The sequence below is a fragment of the Engraulis encrasicolus genome, chromosome 12, assembly GCF_034702125.1.
Source record: "Engraulis encrasicolus isolate BLACKSEA-1 chromosome 12, IST_EnEncr_1.0, whole genome shotgun sequence".
NCBI lineage: Eukaryota > Metazoa > Chordata > Actinopteri > Clupeiformes > Engraulidae > Engraulis > Engraulis encrasicolus.
In genome coordinates, this window is record NC_085868.1 from 40865057 (window position 1) to 40886907 (window position 21851).

Here is a 21851-nt window from a genome sequence, read left to right on the forward strand (position 1 = left end):
TCCTTTTAAAGCTCATACACTGCCATGGGGTAAAAGCCGATCCCCAGTTTAGCAATAATATCAGCCATCTACATTACTATATAACATGAGACATTAGGGCAGAGCCGTGGGAACTCGTCTGTAACAGGGGGTGCAGGCATTTTTTGGACGGGGGTTTTGGGGGTCCTCCCCCAAGAAAATTTGCGTTTCTTAGATGCAATTTCCTGCATTTTAATGCATGTTAATCAGTGTCCGAATGACGGACGTCTGGCCACCCTATGGGGGCTGAAAATGGTCAGAAAAGTTATCGTGCTTGTAACCCCCTGCACCCCTACTTCCCACGGCTATGCATTAGGGTGGACTAAAATGTGACCTTTGAAACAACCCGACACACACAAATGAGCTTTGAGAGATGCCTGTCCTCTGGTCCACCAATCATGCACTTCTAAAAAAAACAAACAAACAAAAAAATCTTACATGCTGTGTCTATCGATGTTCTTTTTGGGCTGGAACGTGTGTAGTTTGCCCACACATTGCGTATCATGGGGTTTTGAAATGATACTTCAAATGGGTTTCCAAGGAAAATACAGGAAGATGCTGATTATAAAAAAGGCAAGCTAAGAGTCTACAGTAGATTGTAATTGTGTTTTGCATACAGGTGGTGTAGTGTTTTTTTTGTAGAAAAATATCCATAATTTGAAACATGAGTAATATGTACGTACTTTTTGAGTTTGCTAATATTAATAGTGTATAGGCTATTTGAAAATATAGTTTCAATGCAGATAATTGAGGATATTAACTGTGAATGTATAAATAAAGGTTTATTTGACTGACCTTGTCTGACTTTTTGAGGTTCATGTCCAAAGAAGCATTAGGGTTGGGGTGGTGGGGGAGACACACAGTATGCTCACAAAAATGAACAGCGACTCGTTCATCTGAGCACCTAACTATATTTAAATAGTTTTACGGAGTATTACGGATATTTTCAACATGCAGTTCACACTAGGCTACCCTTCACAGGTTAGTACCCTACAGCACAGCTGTTTTTTGTTCAGACCATTTCAAGATCCAGCCCGCTCTAATGGTTTGTTTATATTTAGAAAACAAGCAACCGAATCAACCAAACAAACAAAAAACAGTGCAACATTCTCCAAATATCATCCCAAATTTTCAAACACAAGCAGGTAATTGGAGTGCTTCTGGGTCTTCACCTTTTTCTCTTGGTGCTCATCAGTGTAGGGGCTCTCAAACTTGGTCCAGGTAGACAGATGCTGAGGCACTCAAGGTTGCATTTTTTTAAACTTTTTTATTTGGCTACAATGCCTACGCGTTTCGGCCCTTATGGCCTTCTTCAGGGCGTATCAAGAAGAATGATGAGAAGGCCATAAGAGCCGAAACGCGTAGGCATTGTAGCCAAATAAAAAAGTAAAAAAATTGCAACCTTGAGTGCCTCAGCATCTGACTACCTGGATCATCCCAATTTGTTTTTTGTTGTGTTGTAAAATGTCCACTGATGTTGCAACTTTGGAGTTTTGATGTTATGATCTTTAATAAACCACCACCAACAAAATCAAACAAAAAAACTAAACAAACCATGCCTCCATCAGAGTAACCAGGAAGAAAGGGCTGAACAAAAAATGTGGCGGCCTGAGGTAGGCCTACTGACAAGTTAAATGTACAGTAAGCAATACAACGACATGTTAAAATTGGCTAGAATTCTCCTTCAAAGGTTAGGTTTTCCATCACCATCATATTGAAGTAGGATAGCATGTGAATTAATGCCAATCAGGATAATAAAGAATGGCTAATTAACAAGGAATGATTTAGGCATAAAGAAGAAATCCACTGAAAACAAACAATAGCGGACAATAATGGTCAGTGCTATCATGGCATTAGATCCTGAAACGTGCACCAATCAATTCACAAGTGAACAATGAGAAATCTAATGTGGTACAATAATCCCCAGCTATTCCATTATTGTTACAAGGTTAAAACATTATTAAGATATCAGAGTTTGGGAATTTGGCTTTTACAGTTTGGCTTAAATATTTATTCTGATATTCTGATTGTTTGAACTTCATATAGTCCGATTTGGAATATTAGGAACTTGCGTCACTGTGGAAGGCATACTTTTCATAGTATGTTAAAAAAAACCACCCTTAGTAGGTCTAGGGCAGGCTGTGCCCATATTAGTGCATTTGTATTTGTGCATTGTGCATTTGTTTTTTTTGTAGTCCTAACTCAAATGTGTTCACTGGGAAAGCGTGAAAATGTCCATGCTTAGATCTTCATTATATTAAAACGAATTAGTCTTATTAGACGTTGTTAGCATTGTGTAGTTACAGATAATATTACTAATAAATGAAAAAATGTGAACAGACATTTAAATGAGTCATATGTGGATCTTTGCTGCCCCCTGGTGGCAAAAAGTTTAATTGATTTTTTTTTTTTACCACCAAAAGTCCTGCATGGATATTGTATCCAGGAAACACATTTACCGGTATCTGTTTAATAATAATAAGACACACACACACACACACGATGACACACACACACACACACACACACACACACACACACACACACACACACACACACACACACACACACACACACACACACACACACACACACACACACACACACACACAACCAGCCATGACAGCCCTTTTAGGTTGCACTACACAACATTCTTGTTTGTTTGTTTTAGGCCTTGTGACTTCTGTAATTTATGCAGCAGTTAATGATTTGATTGTTGGAGACATAGATTTAAACTCAGGAGGCTTTGAGAGGTTTTTGTTACTGAGGCCTTACTGCAGACATTTAATCGAATGGTAACAATTAGACAAAATATAACATACACACTTAATCATACAGTCTAAAATCTTCTCAAGATACTGAATTTATATGTGAACTGGGCCAATAATCAGTCAAGGCCTATGACAAGCATGACTTTAGTTGGGCCAACAAACACTCAAAATTAAGACAATGTTAAAACAGCTGCTGTAAACCTTCATATGTTAACACAACAACACAAACGATACTCTACTATTCCAAACTGAAACCAAATCAATTGTCACATCAATCCCTTGTGGCTTAATTAACAAGGGGAAAAGACATTTTGTTTGAAACTTTAAGTTATGATACGTAATGCATTTTAAGATCACCACAAGGGGGCGCATAGATACCAAACTTACATTATGAAATAGATTGTCTATGTTAAATTAATACATTAAAAATCTAAGGTCAGGAAAATAGTTAATGTAAACTCCCGAGCACAACTTGTACACTGCCTAACAACTACATTGCACTATGACATTAGTGGTGAGTGAATGCAAATCCAATTGAAGCAAAAATGGTGTGTTTAAGAATAGCTCTTGCTTGTAGAACTGGTTCTACTCTAATATCAACCTGTCTGCATCAGACGCGACCAGGTAGGCGGAGACAGGTGATTCTTTTTCTTTTTTAAGGACTGGGGAAAGTGCGCAAACAAAACTTTGGGCCACCACATTTCGCATAATTATTAGCACATGCAACACTCAAGTGATGATGAGTTTGCATTTGCACACTTACCGTGCAAAACGAATCCAGCTTTCTAATGAATAGAACCTGTAAAGGAGAGAGAAAGTCTGTCGTGGGCTGTTGTGTTTTATTTGTGTATGTGTGCATCTCAATCGCAACTCTATGAAGATACAATGTAACTGTCATATTGCTACTTGCATGTTATTATGTTGCAGAAACTCTCGGCTTCTCGTATTACAGGACACGGGACCAAGTTTTGCCCTACAAGCGAAAACGAATGAGACCCTACAGAGGGCCTACTTTAAACTTCGATTCGAAGACGACCACTAGTGTCACGCGCGCACATCACTATCCATCCCTAGTCTCTCACGCTATGATTCAAAGCAAATGTGAGGTCTGGTCTGTATTGTACATACAGTATGCCTGATTTGAAAGACACCAGTATCACACAGCAAAAGCAATGCAGAGATCAGCGGAAGTAACTAGGTCGTTGCTGGTTGGTTTGGCGCCGGTGGAGGGAGTCATTCCTGCAGCAGTACTTCCGGTCGGCATTTTGTTCTGCGAGAGGGGGAGAGTCCGTGGATCCTTTTATCACCGCGTCAATAGTCTTTCTGTTTTTACTTCTGATTATTTCCAGGAATCTGGTAGAAATTGGTACAATCTTGCATCGGTTTAGGAGCATCGCCGGTGAGAGCACCGGTTAAGGGAATGCTCACCTCCCTCAAGCCTTCATGTTTGCCGTGAGAAGGAAGAAGAACCAACCCTCCCGACCCGGATTATTGTTGTTATATTACTCGGAGGAGCTGTGAGGGCGATTGAACGGAGGGGGAGCTAGACGCGTACCAGAAAACACCAACCATTTCTTTTTAAACATCACATCCAGAGGTAAATACATTCACACTGCATTGTTTTCTAAGAATCGAGGCAGCGATTGCCGGACTATCAAGTCAAATTCTGAAATGAGTTTTGTTTACATTCAGTCAAACTTGTTTGTCCACAGCTACTCTCACTAGCTCGCTAGGTAGCAGATCGATGGATGGTTCTTTCTTCTCCACTGCTCAGCCTTATGACACATTCGCGAAGTCGGGCCGTCGGTGAGTGTCCTCAGGCGAGCCCGAGGTTCACCTAGCTCTACTAGCCAGAAGGCCAGAGCAGGCCATTGAACGCGAAGAACCGTAGCTTTTGGCTCCGGCTCATCACCCCGTGTTTGCTATTCGCAGTAGTTAATTACTTCGTTGAGGGCAACAACAAACCAATCGTTGACATTGAATACATTGTTGACCAGGCAGTGATCAAAACTGTTTTAACAGACACTAGTTAGCAGTGCTGCAAAAGCTACGCTATGGCTAGTCCTATTGCTGTTTCAGACGTCAGTGTTAGCAGTGAGCTACTTACCAGTCACCAGTGCATATGTTTTAAGCAATTACCATTAGCCAGGCTACTAGCATGCTAAGTAGCTGCTCGCTAGCTGTCTGAAGCTTTGGTTTGAAATGCAGCTAGATAGCCAGCTAGTTAGGTAGCCAGCTAGCGGGGTTAACTTGTGGATCTAATCGGCTGCGTTGTTGTGGTGTTTGATATAACCTCAACAAGATCTGTGAATGCTAATGTTGCTGTCTGTCGCTGAAAGCGTTTGGCGACCGTGAATCAAAACGTGAGTTGTATGACAACACGGTGCATACGATCCGTTAACAAGTTTCACAGCGGGCAAATAAGCGTTGTATGAACTATCGGCCACGGAAGCGCGTAGTTGCTAATAATGGTTTTCTCACAGACTTGTCCTTTATCCTGAACATGTTTTTGTTTTCGTTTGCCCCTGACCCGAGGTCACATGTGATACTGTACGGATGGAAACAGTTGGTAATTCAGTTGGTCATAACTGGAATGTACAGCATATTACTCGAAGTTTAAAATATGTCATCGGGTCTGTAGTTTGAATATCTGGTGGAAAGACAGCTAGACGCACCAGTATGTACTAACTAGATTATTAACAGTTAGTTTAGTACATTACCCATCTGCAAATCAAATAAAGCTCTCCGCGGTTGGTAGCAATCACGTCTCAGTGAGGGAAACAAAACAAAAAAACATCAAGCCAGATCAGAGAGCATAGGCTACTTTTAATTGTGTGATACTCGTGCGAAATAGTGAAGCCATGCGTAATGTTTCAATCAAGTACTTGAAACGACGGAACTTGAAGACAGTTCGCTGTGCAGGTAGATAAGCATTCATTTTTACAAAGATTCTGTCAACTTTTGCAAGCGTTATAGTCCGTCGGAAGCTTCAAACTGGTGGTGCTAGTTGGCACAATAGGAGGTCACTAGTCTGGATAAACATACCATGGGTAGCTAGTTCAAACTTAAACACATGTACTCGTAGTTGGGTGCTGCGTGTTATGTCTTCCCGGTAATGTAAACCGCTTTATAAAACACAGTGGACCCAACAATCACCCCTTGTTACCAGTCATTTCCACCTCCTTACATTTAGTTGCTAGTTGGTTGTCGACCATATGACCCTGCAGGCGTCCACCATGAATACATCACTAATTGCGATACTTGAAACGTCTCCCTCGTTTCTTGTATTACACTAGCAAGATATACCGTAGAATGAAGAGGATTGGTTATGCTTGCTTGCTAGACATAAATCTGGACCCGATCTGATGTGAAATGCGTTCTTGTTTTGGAACCCCACAGCGCTCGAGCTCTACTGGGCTAGCAGGAGACCTACGCTAGCCACAGTTAAAAAGACCTTAGCGATAGCCCGTTTAGCTCACCATACCCATCCATTTTATTTGTCGGAGCTGCGCTCCGCTTCCAAATGCAGGGCAAGGCGGTCACCGATGGGGGGGATTGAGTACTTGCATATGTTAATGGAAATTTACGGGGGGCTCTAGTATAAAACGCATCCAGGAGTGCACGTTAATATCGACTGGGTTGTGTGTTGTCTTGTTTATTAGGTGGTAGGAATAACTTGCCAGTGCTAATAGTTAGCTCTATTCTCCCTCTTCGTTCATTTACAGTTTTCCCCGTGTCACGACAATGACCTCATGTTACATTTTATTTGAAGTTGTAAAAGGGTCGCTCCAGAATCTGTGCGGCCGTGTAGTAAGTAGCTTTGGAAGTTGACCTGCATCCTTCTTGACACTTGCATATCTTGCGTATGGCCTCACATACTAGCCAAGGCTACATGCAGCCTTCGTTTTGTAGTCAACGTTTCAACATTGGCTATTCACTGAACATCGAATATACATGTAATTGAGTTGCTTCATTTAATGGGGCCATGCATCATTAGATGTTTGGGTCGTGGGCGCCAAGTTGGCGTTTCGCCCCGTCATATTGTCTCGCATGCCAGTGGTCGGAGTACCACTACTAGCCCGGCTGCTAACTGGCAGTGGTCAGCTAAGGATTCCCTGATTGACGCTCCCAACTCAGGACGCTCCCATTTCATCTCGCTCCCACTAGCCAGACTATCGGTACCACCGCCATATGACGGAGCTAGTTATGTTGTTGATGTTAGTTTTTTTGTTTCTAACCCTAACCCTAAACCTAAACCTAACCCTAACCCTAAATTGCTTGTATGTGGCAGTATATGATAATACGTGAAATATAATCGGGTGGGACCGCACGTCCGGGAGTGATAGAAACACCTGGGACCGCACGTCCGGGAGCGATCTCAGTTGGGAGTCTCCATCCCCTTACCCAGCTAAGCTAGCTTGCTACCGATAGACGTGTTTTTCAAGCAGTTCCCATAGCCCTCAACTCAGCCTGCAAGCTACCGGTAGTGCTGCACGAACATCCATTTTTGCGCTACATAGTGGGCTAGCTAGCTCCGACGGTAAAGACATCTTTTGCATAATTAACCAGCGTTTTGCTAATGTTGTTTTCACTGCAGCCCTTGCGCCCACCTCAAAGATTTAATGTTAGTACATCATATATGCAGTATTATCCGGGTTGTTGTAGATTCCACGTTTCAAATGCTACTCCAAGTCTACTTTCTACCACCTCTGGATCTGTAAACTTAGTTTGTAGGCTCAGTCATAGTAACTAGGGTGACTTGGTCTTGGACTTAAGTAATGACTGCATATCCAGGCGGTGTATTTAGACACATTGGATATGTGATGGATCCAGCCGTCACTAGAGCCATCATTTGTAATTGGTTAGCCGTTTTCTTAGCAACATTTAGTCGCTCGCTATTCGAAGTCAATTCGATACGTAAATTATGTGGCTTTGGCAAAAGTTTCAAATAAGCTAGTTTTTTTATCCCCTCCGATCGCCGCTTTATAGTCTGTCATGATCAGTTTGTGTTTATCCGCCCGCCTGGCCCTTTTACATTCGAATAGCAAAGCCTTCTGACTGCGCCGCCTCTGGTGCGCACATATCCCGCTGCGTCCTAGGAATGGCCTCCCTCCCCACAAGGCTATCTGATAATCCTTTGTGCCGCTCACCCGCCTCTGGCCAGCCCAGATTCTGTGTGATACGTTGCAACAGACGCCGTGACGGGGCGTCAGTAGCGACGTAAGCGGGCATGAGTAGTTCTCCTTCAACGGTTTATTTTGGTTTCGTCGTAATGTGTGTATCCTAGATTTCCCCATAAACCCCGCGTTCCTCGCTCGCTGTCCCATCATACGCGCACGAGACCTCCCACTATTTGTCAAACCAGCTGTCAGTGATTTTGTGTTAACCACAGACTACTGCTGGCTTCACGAAGAAGTAAAGACTAGAAATACTTGATCCAATCCAAGTGGTTCTTTGACTTTTTTTTTGAACGGTGTTGTTTTAGAGCGAGGATTTAACATGCCGGTTCAGATGACTGTTTACCACGGTTTGTGTTGTGCAAAAAAAGGCATTTGTGTACTTCCGTTGCTGTCTGTTGAGTTTGGCTGTCAGATTGGGGGGTGGGAGAACACTGCACGTCATTAGTCATTCTATTCACTGTGGACTGAATGGGCTAAACAGCGAGGCAAACAGATGTCCACTAGCCCGGTGCATTTTTTTTTGCAGAGATGAGAATTAGAATAAACTTCTTGCATGATTTTGTAATTTTGTTCAGGTGTCATTCTTCAACATGCCAAGCTAATTGTGAGCCCATACATAAAATAAGGTAGTACCCCGGACCAAATGATGGGTTGAAATAGACTTCAGACTTTCTCTGAACTTGGGTATGTTTTTAATTAAGAGGATCACATACTTGGTATAATCTCTTAACTAGTCTTAAATGTCTGCAAGTCTGTTACAGAGACTTAAGCAACCAGAACAGCATCCAGTTGCAGTAAGAAACATTCTGTCTGCCACAGATAAAATATATTTTGCGTCTGTCAGTGCATCCGTTGCAGGTATTATGTACGAGTGATTTTGCATTAGTTTATGGCCCCCTGCTTTGTACATGCAGCGATTTTAGGTACACCTACATTAACGATTTAAATACGATTTTACTGTAGGTTTTTACAATTCCAATTCCCTCAGAACTGGACAACTTTTGTTAGACCCGCTGATTTTTGTTGGAGAGCATTATGTACGTCAGTGCAGTTAACTGTGAAAAACACACAGATTTGCATAGCTGATCTCTTTTCATGTTCAGTTGTTGTTTTATCTTCTACAGATGGAAGTGGACATTACAGACTCAGCGATTTTGTAATGCTAACTGTATTGTCTGCACAGACCTTTATTTTGAGAAAAACACATACGCATACAAAGACTACAACACCAGAAGAAGTTCTGATATTCCAATCACTGTGGAAAGATGCTTATGAATATGTACCATGTTCTCTAGTTGTCGTGCCCATGGTAGCCAAAGTGCTATAGCAGCAGCTGTCTTTATCACAGGTTGTGTGGTTGAGTTGATGGCAGTGATGCAATGGATGAATAGATAGATTGGTTCATGGGTGGACAGGTCAATCAATTAATCAATAACTACCAATCAGTCAATTAAACCTTCAGACCTCAACAATGGGGAGAATGGTAGTGGTCTATATGCAATTTAGATGGTTTTTGACCTAGGTGGTCATTATTTAATGCATTTCCAGAAATAGACATTTTTAGCTGCAAAAATGACTGTACTTGGGCCATACTAGAATATATTAATTTATTACTTACTAAACTATCATGAAAAGGCCAAATTTGGCAATAGGCGACACAGCGTCAATGAGCAGCATAGTTGCAGTACCTTCTTTGACCATTTCCTGCACAGTGTTAGCCTGATAAACCAGACTAAATGTGTATGTCTAATTTAGTCTGGCCTCGATGCATAATACATCCGAAGATGGTTGATGAGAACAACCTTCCCTCAAAACCCTGCCCGCTTTGATTCAAAACACATCTTTGCATTGTAATTGGTTTGCCAGATTCATGGCATTCTGGCTTCATTGAATCATTATGCGAGGCCAGACCCACCCGTAGACAAAACATTTTGCCGTCCAGCGGGTGGCGCTGGTTCACCAGGCTAGCACATTGTCCCTTTAATGTATGAAATAGGTGATTGTTTTTACTTGACACTGACAAAATATGCTTACTGAGATTTATTTATTTTTGCTGTAAGTCCCCAATGGTTAAGACAGCCCATTCTACTACTCCCTTCACCTGGAGAGAGGCTACACAGAGCATGTTGTCATGCCGTCTCCACTTACTTGGGTCGTGAAGAGGAACAATGGACTGTTCAATTGCCTGAAGCAAAGGTGTATGATTGGCTTGGAAAGTGGTGGGGACATTAATATGGCTAATTGTCCAGATGTGCGCTATTTTTTGCATTATATTTGTGAAAAAGTGGCGGGGACGAGCTAAGTTTAAAGCGGTATGGACATGACGCCACCATCTAACTTGCACCTAAAATTACACCCATGCCCAGAAGTGTTACTTCATGTACTTGAATGAAACGAAGGACGGCACTCTTCAGATTTCTTCTTTGTTTATTTGAGGGCGAATAAACAAAGAAGAAATCTGAAGAGTGCTGTCCTTCATTTCATTCATTCAATTAAGTTTTTTTTGTGGGATTCAGCACCCAGTTAAGAACTGTTAAAATTAGCCTATTTAGGCGATAGTGTGAGTGCGTCTTCTCCACTTTTTGAAGTTACTTCATGTGCTGCAATAAGCATGTTGATCATGGAAAGGTTCGGTTGACTGATTTTATGACATTTTGTATAGTTTGTGGTTCGTCTTTGTGTAAATTCCAGTTGTATGAAATCAACATCTAGGTTCTTAGTCACTAGTCAGACATTGCTTTTTCTTGGTGCACTTCTGAGGATGGAACACAATATACATGCAGTGCCTGTTTTGTTTGTTGTATGCAAATGTCTGCAAATTTGAACATGGTTTCTGTCTTTCACTTTCCAACAATCTCTAAGCGTATTGAAGCACCATGAAAAGCGCTGTACAGGCCCTGCTGTGGCCAACCGGTAGGGCACTCCCCTGCCATGCGGCTCACTCGTGTTCGATTCCTGGCCCAAGTTCTTTGCCGACCCCTCCCCATCTCTCTCCCAATTCGTTTCTTATCCACCTCTCACACTGTCCTATCAAATAAAGACCAAAAAAAAGGAAAGGAGCTGTACAAAGTGTGTTTGTATTATTAACCTTCGCGCTTGGTGCTGCATGGGCAGCTGTGTCCAAAGGGGCGTGGCATTGGCCTTGAAGGTTGCAGTTTGATTGCTATATCAGTAGGAAAGAATGTTGGCGCGGGAGTCAATACTCTCCAGGGTTTCGGCCAGCAGTTCATATAGTTAAAGGGGTATGCCACTATTTTGGGGCTTAATACAGTTAAAATTGTTGGCTGGGGTTTATAAAGGTGGTAAAGTGTCTTATTTTTCATGTTAAGCGTTGTCTTGCTTTAAGACAAGTTAAAAGAGGGAATATGTCGCTATGCTAGTGAAAGTCAATGTATCCGTGTAGCATTGTTGCATGCTACACGGATACATTGACTTTCACTAGCTTAGCGACATATTCCCTCTTTTAACTTCTCTTAAAGCAAGATAACGGCTTACATGAAAAATAAGACACTTTACCACCTTTATAAACCCCAGCCAACGATTTTAACTGTATTAAGCCCCAAAATAGTGGCATACCCCTTTAAGATGGCTAACTAGACAGCAGACTTCTCCCACCTTCACCAGGACCCCGTACGGAGATAAATACTTTGCCCTGTGAATGTAAACCCCAAGCTTTCTGTATGGGGGACCTATCAGTGTTTTGTCCTGGGGCCCAGTGTGCCGTTGTTTTGCCACTGGTGCTGCCTACATGTCTGGTGCCGGCTAAGTTAACCCCCACTTACCTTGATGTCCTGTCGGAAACGCTGAGTACCACTCTCCTGCCCTCTCGTTCATGCATGAGGTACGCTTTGATCAAAGCCAGCCTCAAAACCCACAGCCTATAGCTCCCGAAAGACTGTCCCTGTGCCCAATTTAGTGTACGTCAAAGGATGAGAGTGAATTACATACATCTCTCTGGATGCAAGAAACTGCAAAATTATGTAGTGCTGCGAGTGTAATTCTCAATGTTGATTGTTCTGGCATTTGGTCCAGTCCGAGGCCAGTCTGTTTACAAACAAGAAAGTCAGGACAGGAGTAAATACACACACACGTGACATGTCTGTGTGGTTGAGGCGCACCGAGGACAAGGATTATGTGTACCTACCTGTCAGTCTGTCTCCAAGCAGACGACTGAAATTCCTGGAAGGTGAGCTGTACTACAGTAGGGCTACTGAACAAGAGACACACACACACACACACACACACACACACACACACACACACACACACACACACACACACACACACACACACACACACACACACTATGTGCATCCATGGACAGATGATGGTGTGTGTGTGACTGATGTATGGGGGAGGTTTTTTCTAGTATATGTACCATACACACTGGTTGATTGGCTGAGAGATCTTCAACTCAGTTCAACACTTCTGAACATTTTGGCGGAGGCAGCTGAGCCGACGGAACAGAATAGAATAGAAAAGACAGACCTACAATGTCTTTTTAAGATCGTAACATGCAAAGTCAATGCGATCCGTCAGCGGATGGACGGAGCCAGTGTGAAATGCGGGTTCTTGGGAGAGGCATGGTCCCTGCACAACTGGTTATCCAGTGCAGTGGGAGAGCTTTAATTCAATTCACACACTCGTTGCTGTGTGAAGAATGGGAAGAACGTGTGTAATACGATTTTTGATAAAAAGTCAAAAGTGTTTATAGGGCAATGATGGGAAGTGAAAGGGCTCAAGTGGGGTAGGTGTTCTTTTGACTAGAGACAGTGTAGTAATGGACAGGGTAGCAGGAGATCGCAACTGGGAATTCCCTTGAGGGATCACTCATTCAGTGGTGGTGCCCTCCTCCCCTTCCCTCACAGTAGGAAACAATCAAGTGGCTTTAGGTGTGTGTATGTGTGTACATTAATGCCGCTTTAGCATGTTGGGTAGTCCTGGGTAAGCTGTTAGGGCATCAGGGGTGAATTTCTCAAAACCAAAGTTGCTTACTACATTAGCTACTTTGTTGTTTTCAATACATTTTCCCATTGGCAACTACCAAAGTTGCTAACAGGCTAACAACCTCTCTTATGAGAAACTCACCCCAGACTTGTATCCCAAAGGTTGCCAGATCTACTCCGGACCTGCCAGGTTGGTAGTGAAAGTAATTAACCAGTTCTCTCCCTCATCCTTCTCCTTGACAGAGGTACCCTGAGCATGATACCGCCTTACCGCACCGCTCCCTTGGGGCTGCCCCCCGGGGTGCAATATTTTGTTGTGTGCAGTGTGCACTTGTGTGCTCTGGAGTGCTGTGTTACGATGACGATGGGGAGCTGGAGTTTCCTAGGCTTTCACTTTCACCTCATTTTCACTTTTGTATATTGTGAATGTGCACTGTCAAATCTTGCACAAGCTGTTTGTTTTTGACTCATTGAAGTGACATTTTGGTCAACCTGCCTTTTCTCTCTTCTTGCTGGTCCTGAAAAATGTTCAACCAATGAAAAGGCAACACTTTGCGTATGTCTTCATAATAAGGGGGTGGGATTGGTTGTTACTGTACTGTACCTCTCTGTTGATCCCGCCTCTGAGAGCTTCCTGTGTTTGGGAAGTCTGCCAGACCTACTGTACTGCATTCCAGGAAATGAATTGTCCCTTTATGACAGGACAACAGTGCAGTCTCTGCTCCCGGATGGCATGCCACATGGAGCTTGTAATTGTTAAAGTCATAGTATACTGTACCATTTCTTTGGAAATAAGCATATTGCACCTCTCCTTCAGTTAAATAATTGAGTTTTACTTTTCTCCTGTACTTCCAACTGTTTTCTGAGTCTGGCAATGCAAAGCAAAGCTAGCAATTAACATTGAATCCTGTGGCTTCAGCTAGGTAAAACTCAATCATTAAACTCAAGAGGAGGTGAAAAACAAGCTTCCCCCCCAAAATGACACAGTATCAGTTTAAAAAACCATCGCACATGTAGTTGTGCTGTGTTTGCTGAGTATTTTGTTGTACCAGCAACATGAGTAACTGGTGCATAGAATATGCAGACTTGAGGCCAGACTTCACAGTCTGTTTCACAACTGCTGAGGAGCCTTTGATTTGTCCTATAGCTTCTATACAGTCGACTGCCCCTGCACATACACATTCATAAAGAACATAAAGAACAAGCATAATTTGCATGTTACCAAGCACTTTGTACCAGAGGCAAAGAGGCTAGCCTGATGTCTGTGTGTCTGTCTTGTCCATTGAGCATTTTCTGCATAGGGAAGTCCAAGCAATGCCATAGCTAAGCCCATCTCATGTTTAAAAATTAGTGATATTTTTTGGGGAAAGCAGATGATGTCCCCGTAATGATGACTGAAAAATGAGAAAAGGTTGCACGCACCATGCATAGGTTTTCTTTATTACACAGACGCGTTTCGGCGTTCTGCCTTCCTCTGTAATAAAGAAACCTATGCATGGTGCAACCTTTTCTCATTTTTCAGTTTTACAATATTTTGGTCAGCACCCTTAAAAGAAGAGAACAATTGTTGGGTGAAGCCTGCTCCAACCTTTATGAACCCGTAATGGTGACGCAACCATTGATGATACAACCAAGTGTTGTAGAAAGCTGTTACAGGAATGTAAACAATGCTGCATTATTTGTTGCATGCCACTCTGGCTGTGCCACACACACAAGGGAAGTCATCATCTCGCCCCCTCAACTCAGCAGGATATTGAGCTGTCTTGTTCACGCGTACCATATCCTGGCTAGAAAGAAACTGCAGATGACAATCGTACAGGGCAGGGAGGAATGTCTTTTTTTTTTTGCTCATTCATACGACTTACATTTAGAGCCACTGATTTGGTACCATGTTTCCTTGGCTGCACCATGCAAGGTCTGGAAAGTATTCCAAGAAGCAGGTTCAGTAGAAAACCGGCATAAGCTTATCTTGAGTAGCCTGATTATCATCGACTTTTGAATCTCTTTGAGACTTGGTCTGACCAAGAACTTAACAATAAACATTTCCCAAATGGCATGGTTGACCCGCCTCCCTTGGTTTGCTAATGGTTGTATGCTTCCTGACAAAGTGGAAGAAACGATATTTGTATTGCTCTTGGCCTGACAAGAAGCAAAACTGAATGTGTTGCGTCACTAGGAGGGCACGGCCTGGCTATATCTTGAGGTAGCGGTACCTCCTGTAGGTTAATTTGACCAAGTTTACCATTTAACCATGTCCTTGGTTCCGGCAGGCTCCATTGATCCCCCACACATTAGGTTCTTTCCACTATATGTGGACTCTTGTCCTCTGCTTGTGTTTGTGGCCTTGTGTTTCGCTAACGCCCCGCCTCTGTAGAGAAAACAATGAAGTCTCCCCCCGCTGTCAGCCTAGCCACAAAACATTTTGGAGGACTATTCTTCATTCACCATCCCAATTGCAAATGAGAAAATGACATTTAGAAGTGCGCTTGTGCGAGATATTGAAAAACTATGGCGTCAGTGACGTCATCACGAGGCCACAAGCAGGCAAGGGAGGACGGGAGTTATGGCGCATTCCAGACCCATCTCCAAACTAGTAGGAGATCACACTTCTCCTACCTGCACATTTCAGCTCCCGTTCCAGGCAGTTGAAGTGAGAGTTCTACAACCATAGCAACCACCCCGGCTTAACTGACCTTATAAAGGTGTTTTCCAAAGGAACCATATTAGCTATTATTTCGGTCGTATGTTATATTTATGTTGACACAATACCATGCTATAACATGAAGAAAATGTTGCGTTAAAATGACCGTGTCTGAAGCAACTGCACACGAGAAATGTGAAAAGAGAAGTTTCACTTACTCATTGACATTTTACGTGACAGCTCGATGGGCGCCACCGTTATCCTCCGTCCATTTGTTTATGTGGGAGTAGTGTGAGTCGTCGTCCCCCCCCCTTAATTCGCTAGTCGGAGGTTGCATTTTGACTGCCGCTCCAGAGCATTTTTCGTAATAGGAGGTGAGATAGATGAGATCTCCTACTAGTTTGGACTGGGTCTGGAATGTGCCATTGGGATATTAGAAAGAACCCAGTGTAGGGGTGGGCAATATGGCAAAAATGTCATATCACCTTTTTTAAACCTCAAATCTAGATTCTGATTTTTTTTTGTATCTTCCATCGAAGAAATAAAAACAACAAAAACAAAAACAGGCAATTTATTACATGCAATTTGTAATTAGAAATTAATTAAATGTAAACCCACTGACACTCAAAGTTCACAATTGAAATACAGGTAACACTTAACAATAACGTCCTATTCACAGCTTTGTAAACAATTTATTAACATTTAATAACAATTAACATTTAACAAAGCATTTACAAATGTTTGTAAATGAGTAATAACTAAACTATGACTGCACAGTGGAGTAATCAACTTATACTGAGTGTTTTATGTGGTTTCATGCCTTCTGGTCTTTGGAGGAGAAACTTCCAGGACCGCTGCGACTGTGCTGTGTCTGCTGTGTTAGCATAGTATTTCTTGCTCATTTGTAAACATTTTGTTGATAATTAGTTAATTATTTATAAAGTGTTTATAAAGCTGTGAATAGGACGTTATTGTAAAGTGTTACCGAAATACAATAATTTCAAGAATAAAAGTGAAGACAACAACACTAAGTAAGTAGACAGCACTCTATTACTGATAGTAAACATCCTCACTGCAAGACGATTTATACGATTCCTCCACTTTGGCAGATTCAAGGCGATCTTTCACTCGATTTCACAATTTAATATTGTCATAATGCTCAGAGTTTAAATTAAGGATCTAAATATATTTTCACGCCCCAAGAGAAGACCAGTAGCTTCCAACTTAACTATTTTATTGAAAAAACACCTGGATCACTTCTGTTTAGTGTTTACAGCTAATATTATCATCGGAAGTGCTAGTTACTAGTGTATCCTAATGGGCATGTGTCTTTCAAGTACAGAAAAAAGTAGATTCGCTGAAGTACACTCACCAATGTTAGTTTCTGCTGCTGTGCTGTTTTTTCATTCCAAACTTCCATTTTCACACCTAATTTGATGACAGCAAAGCTCCTTATCCTTCTGTAGGCCTGTGTTTACAATAAGCTAGCAAAGCCCTGACAGGATGCTAGGTATGTTTTGATGACTGAGGCAACTTGATGTGACGTGTACAGGAAGTGTGCATGATTTCATTCGCTGTAATACCACTCAAATACTTCGTTGTGATAAATTGCACAGATGAAATATCCAAATCGTGACTTTATAGGAGTTTTGACTGTAGGTGTTTTCATGATCTGTGTCAGTTCTGTTCATCACATAATTACGAAAATCACACAGAATGTGGATTAGAATGTGTAGATTCAGAATCCTCAAAAACTCCTCAAAAACGCGTTTTCCCGTTTTGGGATCCAACGCATGAGAAGTAAAAACGGGTTTTCCCGTGATTTGGTAGTCAATGTGTTAAAATGCCCACTAATGACATAAAAAGGTCCACATGTCTGCCGGAGTAGACAGAGAAGACGGTTTCCACAAGCTCTGAAAGGAGAAACGCTAGTGTAGTCTAGGGTTGCTAAGGAAACAGAGTTTGCGAGTCTGCCAGTTTCTTAAAGCGACAGTACACATTTAGTCTAATGATGACCTATGCCTATGAATTCTAATTCTTTTAACTTCCCTACATAGCATTCATAATTTTTGAAAGGTTTTGTTTTTGTTTGCCTACTGTTTATAATGAATTCATTAAAATGTAAGAAATGAAACTAAGATTAAATGAAATTCCACTGTAAATAGGCCTAGTGTTTAAAAATCATTTAGCTTATTAATGAAATGCTAGCCTAGTAAACTAGAGCCACCCGCTGACGCTAATTTTTTTTTTTTTACCTGTGATCCATAGCCGTGAACTGCCAAATTGCCCTGAATCTGGCAAAACAAACACAACGTAGAGATTCGTTTTCAATTAAAGCGGGCGGGGTTTTGAGGGAGTGGCTACGAAGCCCACGACGCTGGGAAAGCGCAACAACATGTAAGTTGGCGCTGATTGGTCAGAGCGTTGACCTATAGGCACAGGTACGGTTTGAACGACAACGGGTTGTTCTCATCAACAATGTTCGGATGTATCATTCATCGGGGCCAGACTAGATTAAACATCCAATTTCACATTTAGTCTGGTTCATCAGGCTGATTAAAGGCAGCACTTTGAATGTATTTATTTTATTAGCTTGTATTTTGACAATTTGTGGTGCAATCAACAACGCAGTGAGGATGAAAATGGTTTTGCAATTTTATTACCATGTACCGTATTTTTCGGACTATAAGTCGCACTTTTTTCATGGTTTGGCTGGCTATGCGATACTCTGGTGCAGCATATGTTGTGGGTTTTTTTTTTCTTTTTCAGGAGCGCGCTATGCAGCTTTGTACACAACTACATGCCATGTGTTCTATTAATACCACTGAAAGAATTTTTTTTACAATTTACCACAATAAAACAAATGTGCACTACAGGAGGACTGAATAGCCTAGAAATGTCACCCCCAAAAAATCTGCAGAAATCGCAATAGGCAGCTGAAAGTTTGGATGCAGTGGAAAAACTGGTTAGGGACTGGTGAAAAGTGGAAGAAAATGTGAATGTTGTGAAAAAAACAAAAAAGCTAACCGAAGGCTAAAGGAAGAGCTGTAGACTACAAATGGGTCCTCGAACAACGCGCTGCGGGTCGAGGCCTGTCAACTGTAATTACGGCTCCATGGCCGTCTGTCGTGGAGTTATGTAATGCAATCACCCCTCCATCCGAGCACGAACATCTAAGGCTATGTCGAAAACTGCCTTCCGACTTCCAGGTGAAAATCAATAATTTCCGCGAGTTTCTGACAATCCAAATATCAGAGCACAACGTGACACTAGGGCATGGATGACACAACATGGAAAAAGTCCACCGTTTGATATCCTCGGGCCGAAGTATCTCAGAAAAGTGGGTAAAGACCTCGACCATAGTGACAAACTTCACATTGGTGTTGGCGTGCTGTGGAGACGGAACGAAGTTGCTTCCCACGGTCCAAACACAAAACAATGGCGAAAATTGAATGCCCCCCTCAGTTGTCCTGGTACGTTATCACTGCTTCTTCTTTTTCTTCTTGTGCTTGTATGGCGGTTGGCAAACCTTAGTTGGTGCATTACCACCACCTCTGGACTGCTTCTCAGATAGTGGAATAAAACTATGTGGTCTTCGAGCAGTAGCCTACCACACGCCAGTTATCAGAACACAGATTCCATGGATAGATAAATCTTTCAAAAATGTGCGACTATTAGTCCGGTGCGACGTATGTTTTTTTCATCTTCATAATGCATTTTTTGGCTGATGCGACTTAAACTCTGGAGTGGAGTATAGTCCAAAAAATATGGTACTGTACCAAAAACGAACCGAACCGTGACACCAAAAACCGAGGTGCGTACCGAACCGTGATTTTTGTGTACCGTTACAGCCCTACGAATGATCCAGTCTGTTTGTAAACATTAGTGAGTAAATATACAGGCTAAATACAATGAAATCCCATTTAACAGGATTATGCTGTGACCTGGAGGGAGGTATAGTCTTGCCTAGGTCGTTTCACACTGGGTGTAGGTTGGCCCTCGGGCACTTTATCCCCTCAAAGTATAGTCTGGATTTAATCTGGGCAGTGGGGGGTTGTTCACTAGTTCGCTGTAGGTAACATGTTGTCATTTCTTCAATAACGGAAACAAGGAATTCTACAAACTATTGTTCAAAAAATTATTGTGAAGCCCATTCATTCAGAAATACCAGACTGAGACTTGGAGAATTGGCTCCAAGTTTTACACACGTTGTTTTCATTTTGCATGGGAACAGGAAGCAAAGTGTTTGATTGGTTGCAGCGTCGGTCTATCAGTGAACTGGACTGCATGCTACTCAGTACGTTTGTTTGGAGACTATTAGCATGAGACACTCTGGTGTTTGGCATGACATTTTTTTGGGAGAAACAAAACTTTGTAGCTTACAAGTTAGGAGTTTGCAGGAAAGAAAAAAAAGAAAAGAAAAATTTGAACGTTTGGCATCACCACCTCTTGTGGTGTGTTTTGCACCTTAGCCTTTTTGTCAGGAGCATTCATTGGAAGGCTGAAAAGAATGAGCACTCATGTTACCCCAAAAGTCAGATCTTTGCTGAAAGTACCTCTGTTGCGTGTTGCTTACAGAGTGCGTTTCTGCATCAGGATAATGGAGTTGTCATTTAGTTCCCTCTGTAGCCATAGTTTTAGAATCATAGAATGTGAGAGCTTGTGTAATTCTGAAATGGAAGGGTTTTGTGTTTGTCTGCAATACCACTTGGATATTGAACTGTATTTTCTACTGTACTGTTCTGCTTTTCGACCACAAAAAAAGCATGTAGTTTCGTTAGTCACAAAATCTGCTGTTGAAGAACTGCAGTGCCTGCCAAATGTTTTGCATCTTCTGACTGACCAAGGCGTTTGACTCTACCATGGGGCTTTGTCAGATGGAGACCCTTGCGAAAGTCGATTAATTTTACATGGCATGTGCTGCATTCAGGACATTGTCATACCATAGGTTTTACCCTTGTAGTAACCATGGGTAATGTCGTCACAATTGTCACATGCTGTAGTCTCTGAATGATGTTAAATTGCCATAAAATTCGGCTGCTGTAGTATCAGCCAATGAATGGACCAGGGAGAAGAATATGTGAATGGATTCTATTTTCACTTACCAGATTTTCTCTCTCTGCCTCCTCTCTCTCTCATTCTCCCTCCGCTCTCTGCCTCTCTGCCTCCACTCCTGGTCTCTCTCCCCCTCCTCTTCTCCCTTGTCTCTCCTCTCTCTCTGTCTCTCTCACACACATCCTCCCCCCCTCCCCTCCTCTCCCCCTCTCTCTCCCTCTTTATCTCTCCCCCCCCCTCTCTCTCTCTCTCTCTCACGCACACACTCTGACACACACACCCTCCCTCTCTCCCCTTCTCTCCCTCTCTGCTCTGACCGTAGTGATTCAGCCTGCGCGTCCCCTCCCCCCTCCTGCTCGGCGAGGTGGTTAGAATCCCCCTGCGCTGGGCTCAGAGCAGATGTCTGTAAGACCAGCTCTCAGCACTAGATAGTGCTGTTTGGAGGTCACAGCAAGCCGCATTTGTCTTCGCTTTAGTTTAATGATTCACACACCTACCACTGTGGCGGCATATTCTTGAAAAGTGCAGTTATGAAAGGGTCTGTCTGTGGCTATGGCTCTCTAAGGAAGTAATGCTGTGGTGGGAGAGATGAGACCGATTGTGTGTGTGTTTTTGTTTTTGTATTTTTTGTAGGTAGGCTAAAGTGTGGTCCATCTGTTTGTTATGGAAATCTTACTAGATAAAAATAACAAGCAAAAACCTTCTGAGAAAAGTAGCACTTGGATTTAGATGTTGTTTCAGTGTTCAATGAATGTTGTGCTTTTCTATCCGGTGTGTCATCACCAGCACACAGTTTCAGATGTTCGCCCTGCTGTGGCAGTTTAAAAAGTTGTTTGTTAGTCATTCTGATTTTCCAACACTGAGTCTGAGGTAATCTAGCTTGTTGGTCATTAACAGCATTGTCATTTCCAAGTTTACAGATAAATCTATTAGAGGTGCACCGAAAATTCGGCCGCAGAAAATATTCGGCCAAAGCCAATTGAGTGGCCGAATTGGTGGCCGAAAATAGGCATTAATTAAACTAATTTCAGTTCTACTCTAACATTTGAGGACTTCAAATACACATTTCTTTTCTTTCAAAAACATGTCAAAACATTTAGTGTGAACCGTAAATTTAAGCAATATTTAAAAATAGTGAAAAACCTAACTTTTGATATTTGTTGACCTAATTGTAATATTCTGTTTCGGTTTCGGTATTCGGCCAAGTGATTAATTATTATTCAGTTTCGGTTTCGGCCAC

The 21851-nt window shown here is 42.2% G+C and overlaps 1 protein-coding gene across 2 annotated transcripts in view; it reads left to right on the forward strand.

The window, feature by feature from the left end:
* Nucleotides 1-4020: 4020 nt before the first annotated feature.
* LOC134459790 (nipped-B-like protein) overlaps nucleotides 4021-21851 on the forward strand; it is a 94767-nt gene continuing 76936 nt past the window's right edge. For both annotated transcript variants that reach the window (XM_063212210.1, XM_063212211.1), the window contains exon 1: nucleotides 4021-4386. The gene's annotated coding sequence lies outside the window, so the exon portion shown is untranslated. The remainder of the gene's footprint in view (nucleotides 4387-21851) is intronic.